Source organism: Palaemon carinicauda, chromosome 1 (assembly GCF_036898095.1).
Source record: "Palaemon carinicauda isolate YSFRI2023 chromosome 1, ASM3689809v2, whole genome shotgun sequence".
NCBI lineage: Eukaryota > Metazoa > Arthropoda > Malacostraca > Decapoda > Palaemonidae > Palaemon > Palaemon carinicauda.
This window is the reverse complement of record NC_090725.1, coordinates 277,644,142-277,663,401: the sequence shown is the minus strand read 5'-3', so window position 1 is coordinate 277,663,401 and position 19,260 is coordinate 277,644,142. Positions and strand designations below refer to the sequence as shown.

At 34.9% G+C, this 19,260-nt stretch overlaps 1 long non-coding RNA gene across 3 annotated transcripts in view; it reads right to left on the bottom strand.

The window, feature by feature from the left end:
• LOC137656887 (uncharacterized) overlaps positions 1-19,260 on the bottom strand; it is a 126,519-nt gene that overhangs the window by 36,470 nt on the left and 70,789 nt on the right. For all 3 annotated transcript variants that reach the window (XR_011047033.1, XR_011047041.1, XR_011047039.1), the window contains exon 2: positions 124-376. This is a non-coding gene — a long non-coding RNA (uncharacterized lncRNA). The remainder of the gene's footprint in view (positions 1-123; positions 377-19,260) is intronic.

Sequence of the window (19,260 nt, the reverse complement as noted above, 5' to 3'; positions counted from 1 at the left end):
TTCCCCCTTCCAAAGATGATATGCCTCCTGATTCTCCAAATAAGCAGCTTTAACCCAACCAGTATATTATATATACATAAAAAATGTCGTTTTTTTCCACGAAAAACTCTAAAACTTCCGTACCTTCTGCGGGGAATTCTTCAAACTCATCGTCTTCTTCCAACAACCCTAAATCAATCTTAGGCTTATTATCGGCTTGTTTTTCAGCAGACATGTTTTTCCCCAGTAAGATGAGACTGCAGAGAGTTACGTTTCCTCGTGGCGTTGTTGGATGAATGAGACAACAGCTTTTTGCACAGGCGACTTTGTTGTTTACACTCTTCTTCTTTTTCAGCTCAGGGTTGAGACTTGAGGCGTCTTAGAGGATACGGTGCCTCTAGTAAGAAAATGTACGATTATAGACTTTGGAATAATCAGAAAAGAGGAAGAGGTTAAAAGGATCCACATAGACGAAGAAAAAGTAGTAACACCTTAGAGAATAACAGATAGGATAACTTACACAAATCACAATGCCATAATTGAAATGGACTGGTAAACGGGTACTAACCTAGATAAAATGAAGAGAAAAATCCTAGACTTGAAAATATTTAAATATTTAAAGACACTGAAGCTGCAGGACTATTGAAAATCCCCAAAGGGAGTGGGACTATAAAAATTAGTATACAATGTGGCAATAACAGGTTAATAGGACTAAAGAGAAATGCAGTATAAAAGTCAGTTGAAAAGTTAACACAAAACAAGAAGGATAAGAAGTTTAAAGATAACGAAAGGGAAAGTAAAGAAGGTCAGATTGAAGAAAAAGAATATAGAAAACAGACGATTTCATGAAGTTCAAGATAAACTAATAGACAAGTTCATAGTAAAAGAAAATGCTACAGAAACTGCAAAGAAGGTAATGCAATGGAGCAGCCTTTGGGATTAAAAAAAAAATATAGATGGACATAAGACAAGTCCTATGACTGGCATCAGAAATAAAGATGGAGTAACAATAGAAAATGATGATATAAAAAACAGACTTTGAACTTGATTATACTGACCTATTTAAGTTGCAAAAGAGTGATACGAAAGTGGAGAAACAAGCCGGCAAATTTAATTAATTGTCTTTAAAGTGGGTAATGGGAAAAAGTAAAAGAGAAAAGGGTACAATAATGAAGATAACACAACAAGAGGTAAACGCTGTAATACTACCCATGAAAAAAAATAAGAATACACGAAACGGGCAAGAAATGAGCAATAAAATTAAAATCATGGACCAAGACATGAAGAATAGCATGAGATAAATTATAAGTGAAATTGGAGAGAGAATCTAAATGCCTGACGAATGGGATGCACTAGAAATATTATCAGTGGGCAAGTCTAAAGGCAGCAGATTAGATATAAACAATAGAAGAGGACTATTTATTATGAATACGATTAGTAAAATGCTTGAAAATAAAGAATAAAATTAGTGACACTATTAACAGATTCCATTGTGGTGAGATAGATGGTAGATCAACAGCAGTTCACCTTATCACACCGAATGCTGTCATAGACTATAGACATCACTTAGGAACCTCAACATATATATGGTTAGGGGATGCCGTAAAGTGTTTTGATAAACTTTGTTTAAAAGATTATATCAAAGAATTAAGTAGGATGGTAAGGAAAGACGATACATAAACTAAAGGAGAAAGCTAAAGCAATTACCAAGACTCCTGTTGGATATGCAGAGGAAATCAGAATAGAAGGAAATGTAAAACTTGGAACAGTTTTTGGACCAAAGTTATGTTCAATAGTCACGGACAAAGTTAATTCAATAGGTGAGAAGATGATAATCCTGACTAGAAACATTAGGATAGAGGCCCTAATTTATGTAGACGATATAATGTTTCCTAACACTAATCGATACGAAGTAGAAAGAGCTATAAACCACTGTTACAGTGTGGAAGAACTAAAGAAATTTACGTTTAGCACCAATCCACAGAGGTCTGCAGTGTTAGTCATTAGAAAAAAAAAGATATTAAAAGGGTGAATGGAGTGATTAGAAAAGGAAGGATAGAAACAGTTCATGAATATAAATACGTAGGAGAATGGTACTCAGAAAAAGGAAACCATAGCCGTAGCATAAGTAAAAGGGAATAAAAAATAGAATGCACGGTACGAGAAGTTAGGAAGTATGGATACAGTAACAAAGTAGGAGATTTGGCATTGCTAGTGAGAATAAAGATCTATGAAACAGTAGCGGTACCTAAATGTTTGCAAATATCGAGACATGGGGTGTAATAAAAGAAAAAGAAATTAAAGAAACAGAGATTATACAGTGCGAAATTATGAAATGAATGTTTGAATAAGTTGCTACCACATCTTAATGGGGGCTAATAGAAGAAACAAGAATATGGCCAGTTGAAAATATAATAAAGTATAAAAAGGTGATGCTTTTTCATAACATCAGATAACAAACGAGTAGTTAAGGAGATAGTGGAAAATCAAACAAGGGAACCATAAGGGGAATATTGGGGGGGGGGAGCATCTTAGAAATATGCAATAAATGTGATATTAAAACTGAAAAAGTAAGAAAGTATAAAAAAGCAAGAACTCAAAATAAGAAAAAATTAAAAAGTAAAATGACAAACGAAATTATAAGAAAATAGAAGAAAAGAAAGCAGAGATGCAAACTGAGGTTTGTGAATAGTATTGGCAGAAGAGATTGCACAGGAGAACTTAACACTAATGAGGTAGTAATAGTTATGAAAACAAGGTTGAATATGATAGAATTAAGAGAAAATTATAGAAACAGGAATGGTAAAGATAGGCTTTGTGTATTGTGTAGGGAGGCAGAGGATACTACGGAGCATATGTTTTGCTGTAATGAATTAAGAAAATTTAGAAAAAATGACATAGAAATAGGGAATTTTGAAACACCAACTAAAGATGTTGCCCCATACATTAGAAAGGTCCCTGAAGTTAGAAGTAAAAGTAAGCTGTGCTGTGTGTGTAGGAGGTAACTAACGATAATGAATTTTCTGCAAATTACAGAGCTTTGCACCTACTACGCCTCTTCTAGTAGTGAGCCCACAATCACAGTGTTGTAGAGAGAGCAACGAGGAACCTGGAACCTGGTCATCGCTTGGAGATATTAAAGAAGTTTACAATCAACACCAACCCCCCAAAAATCGGATGTATCAATAAATTAACAAAAGAAAAATAAGATAAAAGAGATTAAAACAAAAGTGAAGAATGGGCCAGTAAGTTACAACAATATTTGCTAATGTCGCGACCTGGAGTGAAATAAGAAATGAAGATATGAAAGATCTAGAAAACCTTCAATATTATTATTATTATTATTATTATTATTATTATTATTATTATTATTATTATTATTATTATTATTATTATTATTACTATCCAAGCTACAACCCTAATTGGAAAAGCAAGATGCTATAAGCCCAGGGGCTCCAATAGGGAAAAATAGCCCAGTGAGGAAAGGAAATAAGGAAATAAATAACTAAAGAGAACAAATTAACAATAAATCATTCTAAAAAATGTAATGTCAAAAGAGATATGTCATATATAAACTATTAACAACGTCAAAAACAAATATGTCATATATAAACTATAAAAAGACTCATGTCCGCCTGGTCAACAAAAAAGCATTTGCTCCAACTTTGAACTTTTGAAGTTCTACTGATTCAACAACCCGATTAGGAAGATCATTCCACAACTTGGTAACAGCTGGAATAAAACTTCTAGAGTACTGCGTAGTATTGAGCCTCATGATGGAGAAGGCCTGGCTATTAGAATTAACTGCCTGCTTAGTATTACGAACAGGATAGAATTGTCCAGGGAGATCTGAATGTAAAGGATGGTCAGAGTTATGAAAAATCTTATGCAACATGCATAATGAACTAATTGAACGACGGTGCCAGAGATTAATATCTAGATCAGGAATAAGAAATTTAATAGACCGTAAGTTTCTGTCCAACAAATTAAGATGAGAATCAGCAGCTGAAGACCAGACAGGAGAACAATACTCAAAACAAGGCAGAATAAAAGAATTAAAACACTTCTTCAGAATAGATTGATCATCGAATATCTTAAAAGACTTTCTCAATAAGCCAATTTTTTTGTGCAATTGAAGAAGACACAGACCTTATATGTTTCTCAAAAGTAAATTTGCTGTCGAGAATCACAACTAAAATTTTGAAAGTCATACAAATTTAAAGAAACATTATCAATACTGAGATCCGGATGTTGAGGAGCCACCGTCCTTGACCTACTTACAATCATACTTTGAGTTTTGTTAGGATTCAACTTCATACCCCATAATTTGCACCATGCACTAATTTTAGCTAAATCTCTATTAAGGGATTCACCAACCCTAGATCTACATTCAGGGGATGGAATTGATGCAAAGAGAGTAGCATCATCTGCATATGCAACAAGCTTATTTTCTAGGCAAAACCACATGTCATGTGTATATAGTATGAAAAGTAATGGGCCAAGAACACTACCCTGTGGAACACCGGATATCACATTCCTATACTCACTATGGTGCCCATCAACAACAACTCTTTGAGATCTACTACTTAAAAAATCAATAATAATGCTAAGAAATGACCCACCCACTCCCAACTGTTTCAGTTTGAAAACAAGGGCCTCATGATTAACACGGTCAAAGGCAGCACTAAAATCAAGGCCAATCATACGAACTTCCCGACCACAATCAAGGGATTTCTGTACTGCATTGGAGATTGTAAGAAGGGCATCACATGCTCCAAGGCCTTTACGAAAACCAAATTGCAAACTAGGGAATAGATGATTACCTTCAGCAAACCTAGGATAATAGGATAATAAGGAATATGTATGAACAACCTGCAAGTACTCCATATTGGGGGCATCCTTGCAGAAACAGGAATATGACCGGTGTCATGCAGAATAAAATATAAAAGATTAACGCTCTACCATAACATCCTAAACTCAGATAAAAAAGACCAATAAGAGAGATAATTGAGGATCAGTTGAAGAACTCTCATGAAAAGTACTGGAGTAAGAGCTCAGAAGAAATCTGGTAGTATATATGGGATGGAAGATGGAGAAATTAGAAGTTGGGGGAAAACGACCTAACAAAAAAAATCAAGAAAAGAATTATGGAAAAAATAAAAGAAACTATTGAAGAAAAAGTGATGAAAAATTAAGATTTATAGAAGGAAATGTCCCACAGCCTTATATCAGAGAAATGGATCTGGATAAGGCAACCCTTGTAATGAAGACAAGATTAAATATGCTCAATTTAAAATCAAATTTCAGGGGAAAATATGCAGATAATTTGTGTGACCTGTGCAAAGCTGAAGAAGATACTACTGAATATTTATGTTCATGCTCAAAATTAGGACTGTTAATGAAACTAGACATAAGTATAGGTACGTTGCAAAATCCTAGCAGGGATCTGGTTGCATTTATAAGTAGGGCAATGCACATGAAAGAAGAATTTAAAAAATCCAAACTGACCACAATGGGTTGCCAAAACTGATGATAGCAAGAAGTTATCCTATCTGATTTCAAGGTCGAATGGGATAAAAGTAAAGTTTGAGAATTTCATTATTAACTTAGGTATGGTACAGGTAAAATAAGTTTAATTACAATAGGGTAGAAGAGACTCTTTAGCTGTGGTCAGCAGTTCTTCTAGGAGAAGGACACTCCAAAATCAAACCTGGGTAATTCTATCCAGCTCATTGTGGGTCTCCATCCAGGAAGAACAATGGGAGATGGCCCGATGAACATAAGCTTCAATGGCGGAAGTCTTGTATCTAGTGGGACACTCACTGTCACCGTTCAAGTATAGTCCAAGGTTCATATGCTTCGTGTAGACAGTGATATCGAAACCATGCTCAGCAGATGAAACTAGGACACCTAAAAAGGGAAAACGGCAATTGTTGTTATGTTTTAGGGTGAATCGTAGAGAACTGCATTCTTCAAAGGTCATCTGTAGATCTTCAATGTGTTGACAGGTGGGGCTATCACAAAGGTGTCGATAATGTAGCGAACATATATTTCGAGAAGTATTGGCAACATCTATCTGGAATATCCTTATAAACACAAGGGGATTAAGAAACACACAGGAGGATTCAGAAACACAGAAATAAAGAAACACTCCGGTACAGTAGTACATTAGCATACGAGTTTAATCCGTTCCAGGAGCAAGATTGTAACCCAAAATGCTTTTAACCCAAAACAATTCAACCCATTAGAAATAAAGGAAACTCACGCAATGTCCTCTAAACGTTCATAAATATACATATACACTAATACTTAGAGGTTTCTAAAGGTAATCATTGATGCATTTATAACCCCAACATCACAAATGAATACGAATTAATAATTAAAGGAGAAAAATATAAACAAGACTGTTAAACAATATAACTGGCATGGAAATTAGATGAAAATCCTTCGATGTCTGGCTTCCTTATCTTATTTTCACTTAATTTGTACTTCCTAACTCTGTGTTTACTCTTTTTCTTGCATCTAAATTTGTTGGATTATGTACATTGCAAAATAAATCTCTTCACTTTCCCATAGTGCATCGCATAGGCGAGACATACTACCTAACCCTACCAAACTATTTATTATCATCATTATTATTATTATTATTATTATTATTATTATTATTATTATTATTATTATTATTATTATTATTATTATTATTATTATTAGCTAAGTTACAAGCCTAGTTGGAAAAGACCAAAAACCAAAGGCTCCAGCAGTGAAAATAACTCAGTGAGGAAAGGAAATAAGGAAACAGATAGATAGTGTGCGAGTGTACCCTCAAGCAAGAGAACTCTAACCCAAGACAGTGCAAGACCATGGTACAGAGTAACAGACTACAGAGGTTGTGGTACTACCTAAAACCCGAGAAAACTGGTTTTATTTTGGAGTGTCCTTCTCCTAGAGGAGCTGCTTGCCATAGCCAAATAGTCTCTTCTATCTTTTCCAAGTGGAAAGTAGCCACTGAACAATTACAGACCAGTAGCTTAGTGTTGTCAGGTGTATGAGGAAAGAGGAGAATGTGTAAAGAATAAGCCAGACCATTTGGTGCGTGTAGGTAAAGGAAAAATAAGCCGTAACTATCGGGAGGGATCCAAAGTAATAATATCAATTCCATCTCCTGAATGTAGCTCTGAGGTTGCTGAATCCCTTAATAGAGACCTAGCTAAAATTAGCGCATGTTGCAATTTATGGGGCATGAAGTTGAATCCTATGTATGATTGTAAGTAGGTCAAGGACAGGTTGGCCAGGGCACCAGCTACCCCTTGAGATATTACCACTAGAGAGTTATTGGGTCCTTTGGCTGGCCAGACAGTACTACATAGGATTCTTCTCCCTGATTACTGCTCATTTTCCTTTTGCCTACACATATACCGAATAGTCTGGCCTATTCATTACATATTCTCCTCTGCCCTTATACACCTGGCAACACTGAGACAGATTTTTACCAAACAATTCTTCTTCGCTTAAGGGGTTAACTACTGCAATGCAATTGTTCAGTGGCTATTTTCCTCTTGGTAAGGGTAGAAGAGACTCTTTAGCTACGGTAAGCAGCTCTTCCAGTAGGACACTCTAAAATCAAACCATTGTTTTCTAGTCTTGAGTAGTGCCAAAGCTTCTGTACCATGGTCTTTCACTTTCTTGGGAGTAAGGTTCTCTTGCTTGAGGATACACTCGAGCACACTATTCTATCTTATTTGACTTCCTCTTGTTTTTTTTAAAGTTTTTATGGTTTATATATGAAATATTTATTTTATTATTGTTGCTGTTCTTAAAATACTTTATTCTAATTGGTTATTACTTCTCTTGTAGTTTCCTTATTTTCTTTCCTCATTGGGCTATTTTCCCCGTTGGAGCCCTTGGGCTTATAGCATCCTGCCTCTCCAACTAGGGTTTTGTAGCTTAGCAAGTAATGATAATAAGCAATAATCAGCATTGATAATAATGTTTCTTGAACTCTGCATGACTCTTTTAAAATTCTAGGCGTGATTCTCACACTAATGTGTGAGAATCACGTCCTCTTCAATTGAACCAAAAAAAAAAAAAATGTTTTTTGAGAAAATCTTTCAAGTTTATCTATGATCTATCTATTCTGAAGAAGTGTTTTAATTCTACCTTGTTTCGAGTAATGTTCTCCTGTCTAGTCTTCAGCCACTGATTCTCATCTTAATTTGTTAGACAGGAACTTACGGTCTATTCAATTTCTTATTTCTGATCTAGATATTAATCTATGGCACCGTCATTCAATTAGTTCGTTATGCATGTTGCATAAGATTTTTCATAATTCTGATCATCCTTTACACTCAGATCTTCCAGGACAGTTACATCCTGTTCGTAATACTAGGTATGCAGCTAATTCTAATAGCTAGGCCTTCTCCATCATGAGGCTCAAATTCTAGAGTTTTATTCCAGCTGTGACCAAGTTGTGGAATGATCTTCCTAATCGGGTAGTTGAATCGGCAGAGCTTCAAAAGTTCAAACTTGCAGCAAATGTTTTTATGTTAAACAGGCTGACACAAGTTTTTATAGTTTAAATATGAAACGTCTGTTTTGATGTTGTTACTGTTTTTTTTAAATATTCTATTTTAATTGTTCATTATTCTTCATATTGTTTATTTATTTCCTTATTTCCTTTCCTCACTGGGCTATTTCTCCTTGTTGGAGCCCTTGGGCTTATATCATCTTGCTTTTCCAACTAGGGTTGTAACTTAGCTAGTAATAATAATAATAATAATAATAATAATAATAATAATAATAGTAATAATAATAACAACAATAATAATAATAATAATAATAATAATAATAATAATAATAATAATAATAATTATCGGGTGATTGAATCGGTAGAAATTCAAAAGTTCAAACTTGCAGCAAATATTCATATTGAACAGGCTGACATAAGTCTTTTTATAGTTTATATATAAAAGATGTTTTAATGTTGTCACTGTTCTTAAAATATTTTATTTTGATTGTTCATAACTTCTCATACAGCTTATTTATTTTCTTATTTTCTTTCCTCAATAAGATATTTTTCCCTGTTGGAGCCCTCGGGCTTATATCATCCTGCTTTTTAATAATAATAATAATAATAATAATAATAATAATAATAATAATAATAATAATAATAATAATAATAATATCTGGCAAGTCAATGGAGCCAATAAGTCTAGCGATAGTATCTCAACTGGTGGCTGGCGCCTTGGCCAACTTACTACCTAAATAGTAAGTCTCCATCGTAAGTAATTAGCTGAATCATAAATTATCTACAATTCTACGAATTTGTTAAATAAAAGTACATTCATGTTTTAGGACAATCATAATATCATGGATAAGAAATAGTGCTTTCATATTGAGAACCTTTAGAGTTTAGACTCTTGTGTCGACCTTCAGAGGGCTGCGAACCAGTTTGGGAACCCCCAACTTTCAGGTTATTCAGATATTTTATTGTTGCTTCTAAACTGTCTTATTTTATTTGTTCTTCGTCATATGTTTCTTTAAAGCTCGGTTCCTTCATCTGAACACACATATAAATAAATAAATATGTATATATATATATATATATATATATATATATATATATATATATATATATATATATATATATATATATATATATATATATGTATATATATATATATATATATATATATATATATATATATATATATATATATATATATATATATATATATATATATATATATATATATATATATATATATATATATACATATATAATGAAACCCTCATTCATGAGAAATTTAATTAATTTTGGGCTTTCAGATGGTCTATTTTCCTTTATCTTTAGAAGACAAATTGGTATTCTGAAGAGGAAGACAGACGTGGTTCGAAACCATAAAAAAATAATTCCTATTTCGTAAATGCGTTGTATTTATTTCTTATGATATACATGGAAATGTGAATTTTATAATATATGTATGTATGTGTGTATATTTATATATATATATATATATATATATATATATATATATATATATATATATATATATATTCACAATTAATACACACACATACATATATGTATATATATATATATATATATATATATATATATATATATATATATATATATATATATATATATATATATACATACTATTATTATTATTATTATTATTACCAGCCAAGCTACAACCCTAGTTGGAAAAGCAAGATGCTATAAGCCCAAGGGCTCCAACAGGGAAAAATAGCCCAGTGAGGAAAGGAAATAAGGAAATAAATAAATGATGAGAATAAATTAATAATATATCATTCTAAAAACAGTAGCAGCGTCAAAACAGACATGTCCTATATAAACAATTAACAACGTCAAAAACAGATATGTCATATATAAACAATGAAAAGACTCAATGTCAGCCTGGTCAACATAAAAACATTTTCTCGAGAGAGAGAGAGAGAGAGAGAGAGAGAGAGAGAGAGAGAGAGAGAGAGAGAGAGAGAGAGAGAGAGAGGGTCGTTTGTTATTGTCTTCTGATACGATAATATTCAACAAAATAAAATGTTCATTGTATTTTTGCAATTACGTTGAAAATATCCCGGGTTTCATGTTTCTATTATTTTACTAATACCACTAGTATTTGAATTTAATAATTGAATCGATAGTTTTCTTTGCATGATAAGATTGTGTTTTTTAATGGTATTAGTCACCACTAACCAGGACCCACTGGAAGCGGTGAAGTCGACGCCAAAGAAGAACATGACTTATAAGCGCCTCTCCACTCCTGCCTGACATTCCACAACCTGTCTTGATTCTCTAAGTATCGATGTTTACGCAAAGCAGTAATACTCTAGCTATTGACACATGAACTGCTACTTGCAGTAAAGATTCTTTTTTGCAGTTTGTTAGAGATTTATATTGAAAGATTTTTTTTTTTCGGATAAAATAAATAGTAAAGTCAACCTTTCTTCCAAAAAAATACTGAACTGCTAAAGAAGTTGTCAGACAAGGTTTGATCTTTCATGAGAAGAGACTTATAAGGCTTTTCAAAACTTCCAACATCTTCCATAAAAACATTACTCAAGCAAATTATTTTAGAATATTTATCAAATTTGAAATGATAAAAGTTAAACTTTGACTTAAAACAAGGATAAATAAAAGTATATTAAATAATAATTGATAAAAGGTATAGATGCACAGACTTGCTTCAACTCTGTGGGTCACAAATATATTTGAGTCCCTAAGTTCCTTCTCCTGCGCACTTTACTTCTGCTTTTCCTTTTACATCAATCATAAACGCAGGAATTTCCTAAAAAATCTTTGGTATTTCTATTCTATTCATTCGCAGTTTTGTGGAGTCGAAAAAGATTATTATTGATAAGTATCGTATATAATTTACAATTTCACATACTGTACTTTTAATCACGTATTTTCTATATGATGAGAGAGAGAGAGAGAGAGAGAGAGAGAGAGAGAGAGAGAGAGAGAGAGAGAGAGAGAGAGATCGTATTTGGTAAATAGGATGTAAACTATCAGGCGGATGAAAGAAAAAGATACACAAATTTCCGTTTCCTTTACGGAATCCAGATTACTTTGGGAGTTTTCAAATACCGTTCATTAGGTAATTATCAATACAGTATTATATTTTCTGAGAGTTTACATGCATATATGTTCTCATTTTTATTAAATAATCTTGATGTTATAGAACGAAGCAAACATTACACAATCTAGAGGCTATAGTACATGTATAAATACGCACGCACACAAATAAAAACACATACAATTACTATGTATGTATATACAGTACATAAATACGCACGCACTCAAATAAAAGCACATACAATTAATATATATATTATCAATTGCTAAGGTACAACCCTAGTTGGAAAAGCAGGATGCTATAAGCCCAGGGGCTTCAACATGGGAAATAGCCCTGTGAGAAAAGGAAACAAGGAAAATTTAAAAATTTTAAAAACAGTAACAATGAAATAAATATCTCCTATATAATCTATAAAAACTTAACAAAACAAGAGGAAAAGAAATAAGATAGAATAGTTTGCCCGAGTGTATCCTCAAGCAAGAGAACTAACTCAAGACAGTGAAAAACCATGGCGCAGAGGTTATGGCACTATACAATGGTTTGATATTGAAGTGTCCTTCTCCTAGAAGAGCTGCTTAACATAGCTAAATAGTCTCATCAACCCTTACCAAGATGATCGTGGCTACTGAACAATTACAATGCAGTAATATGTAAAGAATAGGCCAGATTATTCGGTGTGTGTTTGTGTACGCAAGAGGAAAATAAACCGTAACCAGCGAGAAGGATCCAACGTAGTACTGTCTGGCCAGTCAAAGGACCCAATAACTCTCTGGCGGTAGTATCTCAACACACACACACACACACACACACACACACACACATATATATATATATATATATATATATATATATATATATATATATATATATATGTGTGTGTGTGTGTGTGTGTGTGTGTGTGTGTGTGTGTGTGTAAGTATGGATGGGGCTAAGTTGGTATTCACCGAAAACGCAGAGACAAGAAATTAGGGTTATGAACGAACCTCTAGAAAATGTTCATGAGTATACACACTTAGGACAGACGGTAATTGTTTTTTCCCATTGAATGAGACCGAAATTAAAAGAAGGATAAGCATGGAATGGAGAGCTTTTGGAAAACAAAATTTTCCCTAAAAATAAAAGTATTTGATCAGATGGTCCTAATAGTATTAACTTATGCATTAGAAACTTGGAGCCTTGCAACTCAAAGAGATATGGAAAGAATAATGATGGGAATAACATTAAAGAGATAGAAAAAGAACAACATGGATACGAGAGCGAACTAAAGTAGAGGATATTCTAACAACATGCAAGAAGAAGAAATGGGCCTGGCCAGGAAATATAATGAGAATGACAGATAATAGATGGACATTAAGAATAACAGAATGGAATCTTAGAGATTCCAAAGGAAGAAGGGAAAGTAAGAGAATACGAATCAAGATTTTGCGGGTATAAACTAGCATAAAAAGACCATAAACAGACGAGAGTAAAATGACATGTCTGAGGTCTTTGTTTTGCAGTGGACTAGTTACAGCTGATGATATATATATATATATATATATATGTGTGTGTGTGTGTATATATATATATATATATATATAAATATATATATATATATATATGTGTGTGTGTGTGTGTGTGTGTATATATATATATTAACGATAAATTGCTGGAACGAGCGATGTCTCAAGATGACAGCAGGCCGGGAGGAAAAAGGAAACGAAAAGTTGACCAGGCTTTCGTTTTATTACTACACCTCTTCACGGTGTAATTAAAACACGAAAGCGATAGTCAACTCTTCGTTTCCTTTTATCTCCCGGCCTGCTGTCCTACACACACACACACACACACACACACATATATATATATATATATATATAAACAAATGCAGCCGTTTCTTGTCCACTGCAGAGCAAAGGCTTCAGACATGTCCTTGTCCATGTACTGGGTTTGACCAGTATTCATCACCACGCTAGCCACTGCGGACTGGTGATGGTAGGAGAGTTTTTACTGCTCGCTCATAGCAAACCAACCTAGTATGAGTGGTCCTGACTAGTACAGTTTTGCTGATCATGGCGATACACAAACCCTTTCACTACGTTAAGGTATCCCGATTCATAAATTGATATATATATATATATATATATACATATATATATACATATATATATATATATATATATGCAGTATGTATATATATATATATATATATATTTATATATACATATATACATATATATATATATATATATATATCATCATCATCATCCTCATCACCTCCTCCTACACCAATTGACGCAATGGGCCTCGGTTAGATTTCGCCGGTCGTCTCTATCTTGAGCTTTTAATTCAATACTTCTCCATTCACCATCTCCTACTTTGCGTTTCATTGTCCTCAGCCATGTAGGCCTGAGTCTTCCAGCTCTTCTAGTGCCTTGTGTAGCCCAGCTGAACGTTTGGTGAACTAATCTCTCTTAGGGAATACGAAGAGCATAATCCAAACAATCTCCATCTACCCCTCATCATGATCTCATCCACATATGGCACTCGAGTGATCTCTCTTATAGTTTCATTTCTAATCCTGTTCTGCCATTTAACTCCCAATATCCTTCTGAAGGCTTTGTTCTTAAATCTACTAAATCTATAGGAGATTGTTTCACTGTCATACTATGACTCATGTCCATAGAGTAACACCGATCTCACTAAACTGATATATAGTCTGATTTTTATATGTAATTTCAGGCGATTTGATTTCCAAATTTTACTTAAACTAGCCATTGTCTGATTTGCTTTTTTCAATCTTTCATTAAAATCTAATTCTAAAGACCCTGTATCGGAGATCATACTTCCTAAATACTTGAATGATTCTACCTCATTAATCCTTTCCCCTTCCAATGATATTTCATCTTCCATTGCATACTCCGTTCTCATCATCTCTGTCTTTCTACTATTTATCTTCAGCCCAACCTCGTGCGATATTTCATGCATTCTGGTAAGCAAGCATTGCAAATCCTGTGGTGTTCTGCCTATAAGAACAACATCAACAACATACTCTGGGTCTGCTAAATTCCTATCACCATTTCAGTCCAATCCTTCTCCACCATCTCTGACTGTTCTACGCATTACAAAATCCAAGAGGAGGATAAACAACATAGGTGACAATACATTCCCTTGGAGTACTCCGCTATTCACTGGAAATTCATTTGACAAGGCTCCATTAACATTAACTTTGCACTTGCTATGCTCATGAACAGACTTAATCAAATTTACATATTTAATAGGAATTCCATAATAACGTAGGACTCTTTATAAAATTGGCCGGTGCACACTATCAAAGGTTTTTTCATAGTACAAAAATACCATCAAAAGGGGATTTCTATATACTACGCATTGCTGTACAGCATGTCTCAAAATGAAAATTTGGTCAGTGCAACTTCTCCCTTTTCTCAATCCTGTTTGTTCATCTCTCAGCTTTTCACCAATCTTACTCTCAACTAACCACTGACGTAAGTGTTATGCCTCTACAATTATTGCAATCAGTCAGGTCTCCTTTATATTTGCTAAATACCATTCATCAGGTTTTGCCTCTCCATGCCACATTGTACAAAATAATTTTGTAAATAGTCTGGGAGTCACTTCATTTTCGACCAGTATTATCTCGGCAGTTATTCCATCGTATCCAGGGGCTTTCCATCTCTAGTTTTTTGAGGATAGCTTCGACTTCAAACACACTGAATTCATTTATGGGCACATCAAGGTCTTCATCAGCTTCATGTATATCAATCAAATTATTCCCTTCATATCCCCTATTCATAACCTCACTAAAGTGTTCCATCCAACATTGTCTTTCTTCATCTTCTGTTGCTATAATAGAGCCATCTCTATTTTTGATAAGTATATGCTTCTTCTTTTTTTCCCCAGTTGAGAATTCATTAATAATTCTATGAACGATTTTTACACCATAGCCACTTCCTGAACTCATAGCTTTGTCAGCCTCGTCTGCTTTACTGTCTAAATATTCTCTCCAGTCATCCCTGGCTTTTCTTTTGACCTCAACATCAATAGTAGAATACTTAGCATTCTCTACCTTGTAATTTTCATTACTCCCTCGAAAACTTTCAACAATCAATTTCTGTCTTTGTCTCCTTTTTAAAGTATCCTAAATATCATTTGATATCCATGGTTTTCTAATCGTAACTGCGTGTCCCAAGACTTCACTACCAATTGACTGATATATGATCTTAATATCACACCATTCTTCATCAATTGTCTGTACTTCGTCTCTTAAAGTTTCTAAGACTGCAAATTTATTCGTACGTTCAATTGCAAATGTTTCTCTGTGCTCTTCTTCTAAAATTTTAGTTGTATCAAACCTATATATATATATATATATATGCATACATACATATACCAAAGGCACTTCCCCCAATTTTGGGGGGTAGCCGACATCAACAAGAAACAAAACAAAAAAGGGGACCTCTACTCTCTACGTTCCTCCAGCCTAACCAGGGACTCAGCCGAGTTCAGCTGGTACTGCTAGGGTGCCACAGCCCAACCTCCCACATTTCCACCACAGATGAAGCTTCATACTGCTGAGTCCCCTACTGCTGCTACCTCCAAAGTCATCTAAGGCACCGGAGGAAGCAGCAGGGCCTACCGGAACTGCGTCACAATCGCTCGCCATTCATTCCTATTTCTAGCACGCTCTCATGCCTCTCTCACATCTATCCTCCTATCACCCAGAGCTTTCTTTACACCATCCCTCCACCCAAACCTTGGTCTTCCTCTTGTACTTCTCCCATCAACTCTTGCATTCATCACCTTCTTTAGCAGACAGCCATTTTCCATTCTCTCAACATGGCCAAACCACCTCAACACATTCATATCCACTCTAGCCGCTAACTCATTTCTTACACCCGTTCTCTCCCTCACCACTTCGTTCCTAACCCTATCTAATCGAGATACACCAGCCATACTCCTCAGACACTTCATCTCAAACACATTCAATTTCTGTCTCTCCATCACTTTCATTCCCCACAACTCCGATCCATACATCACAGTTGGTACAATCACTTTCTCATATAGAACTCTCTTTAAATTCATGCCCAACCCTCTATTTTTTACTACTCCCTTAACTGCCCCCAACACTTTGCAACCTTCATTCACTCTCTGACGTACATCTGCTTCCACTCCACCATTTGCTGCAATAACAGACCCCAAGTACTTAAACTGATCCACCTCCTCAAGTAACTCTCCATTCAACATGACATTCAACCTTGCACCACCTTCCCTTCTCGTACATCTCATAACCTTACTCTTACCCACATTAACTCTCAACTTCCTTCTCTCACACATCCTTCCAAATTCTGTCACTAGTCGGTCAAGCTTCTCTTCTGTGTCTGCTACCAGTACAGTATCATCCGCAAACAACAACTGATTTACCTCCCATTCATGATCATTCTCGTCTACCAGTTTTAATCCTCGTCCAAGCACTCGAGCATTCACCTCTCTCACCACTCCATCAACATACAAGTTAAACAACCACGGCGACATCACACATCCCTGTCTCAGCCCCACTCTCACCGGAAACCAATCGCTCACTTCATTTCCTATTCTAACACATGCTTTACTACCTTTGTAGAAACTTTTCACTGCTTGCAACAACCTTCCACCAACTCCATATAACCTCATCACATTCCACATTGCTTCCCTATCAACTCTATCATATGCTTTCTCCAGATCCATAAACGCAACATACACCTCCTTACCTTTTTCTAAATATTTCTCGCATATCTGCCTAACTGTAAAAATCTGATTCATACAACCCCTACCTCTTCTAAAACCACCCTGTACTTCCAAGATTGCATTCTCTGTTTTATCCTTAATCCTATTAATCAGTACTCTACCATACACTTTTCCAACTACACTCAACAAACTAATACCTCTTGAATTACAACACTCATGCACATCTCCCTTACCCTTATATAGTGGTACAATACATGCACAGACCCAATCTACTGGTACCATTGACAACACAAAACACACATTAAACAATCTCACCAACCATTCAAGTACAGTCACACCCCCTTCCTTCAACATCTCCTTCCTTCAACATCTCAGCTTTCACACCATCCATACCAGATGCTTTTCCTACTCTCGTTTCATCTAGTGCTCTCCTCACTTCCTCTATTGTAATCTCTCTCTCATTCTCATCTCCCATCACTGGCACCTCAACACCTGGAACAGCAATTATATCTGCCTCCCTATCATCCTCAACATTCAGCAAACTTTCAAAATATTCCGCCCACCTTTTCCTTGCCCCCTCTCCTTTTAACAACCTTCCATTTCCATCTTTCACTGTCTCTTCAATTCTTGCGCCGGCCTTTCTTACTCTCTTCACTTCTTTCCAAAACTTCTTCTTATTCTCTTCATATGACTGACCCAGTCCCTGACCCCACCTCAGGTCAGCTGCCCTCTTTGCCTCACGTACCTTGCGCTTTACTTCCACCTTTTTCTCTCTATATTTTTCATACTTCTCTATACTATTACTCTGCAGCCATTCTTCAAAAGCCCTCTTTTTCTCTTCCACTTTTACCTTCACTCCTTCATTCCACCATTCACTGCCCTTCCTCATGCTGCCTCCAACAACCTTCTTGCCACATACATCACTTGCAATCCCAACAAAATTTTCTTTTGCTAACTTCCACTCCTCCTCTAAATTACCAGTTTCTCTTACTCTCACCTCGTCATATGCCATTTTCAACCTTTCCTGATATTTGCTTTTTACCCCCGGTTTTATTAGCTCTTCAACCCTCACTAGCTCCCTTTTACATCCACCTACTCTATTCCCCCACTCTTTTGCTACAACTAATTTTCCTTCCACCCAAAAATGATCAGACATACCGTTAGCCATACCCCTAAACACGTGCACGTCTTTCAATCTTCCAAACATTCTTTTAGTTATCAACACATAATCCATTAATGCCCTTTCTACTACTCTTCCATTTGCCACTCTTACCCATGTATACTTATTTTTATCTTTCTTTTTAAAAAAGCTAGCACTTATTACCATCTCTTGTTCAACACACATATCTATCAGTCTCTCACCACTCTCATGTATATATGTGTGTATATATATGTATGTATGTATGTATGTATGTATGTATGTATGTATATATATATATATATATATATAATATATATATATATATATATATATATATTTATATATATATATATATATATATCTGAATAATATATAAGTATATGTATTCATATATATATATATATGAATATATATATATATATATATATATATATATATATGGATTAATATCAACACAACATCGTGTTCAAATAGAAATAAATTTCTACCTCATACCTGGGATCGAACGCTAGCCCCTTCTAATGAAAGGCCAGGTCGAAACCAACCATGTCACGAGAGCCCATAAAAGATACTCGCCAGGTAAATCCTCGGACAGCTGGTAGCGGTCAGGTTCCAATATCGCCAGGTAAATCCTCGGACAGCTGGTAGCGGTCAGGTTCCAATATCTTTTATGGGCTCTCGTGACATGGTTGGTTTCGACCTGGCCTTTCATTAGAAGAGGCTAGCGTTCGATCCAAGGTATGAGGTAGAAATTTATTTCTATTTGAACACGATGTTGTGTTGATATTAATCCATATTGACTCATTAAGGGTAATT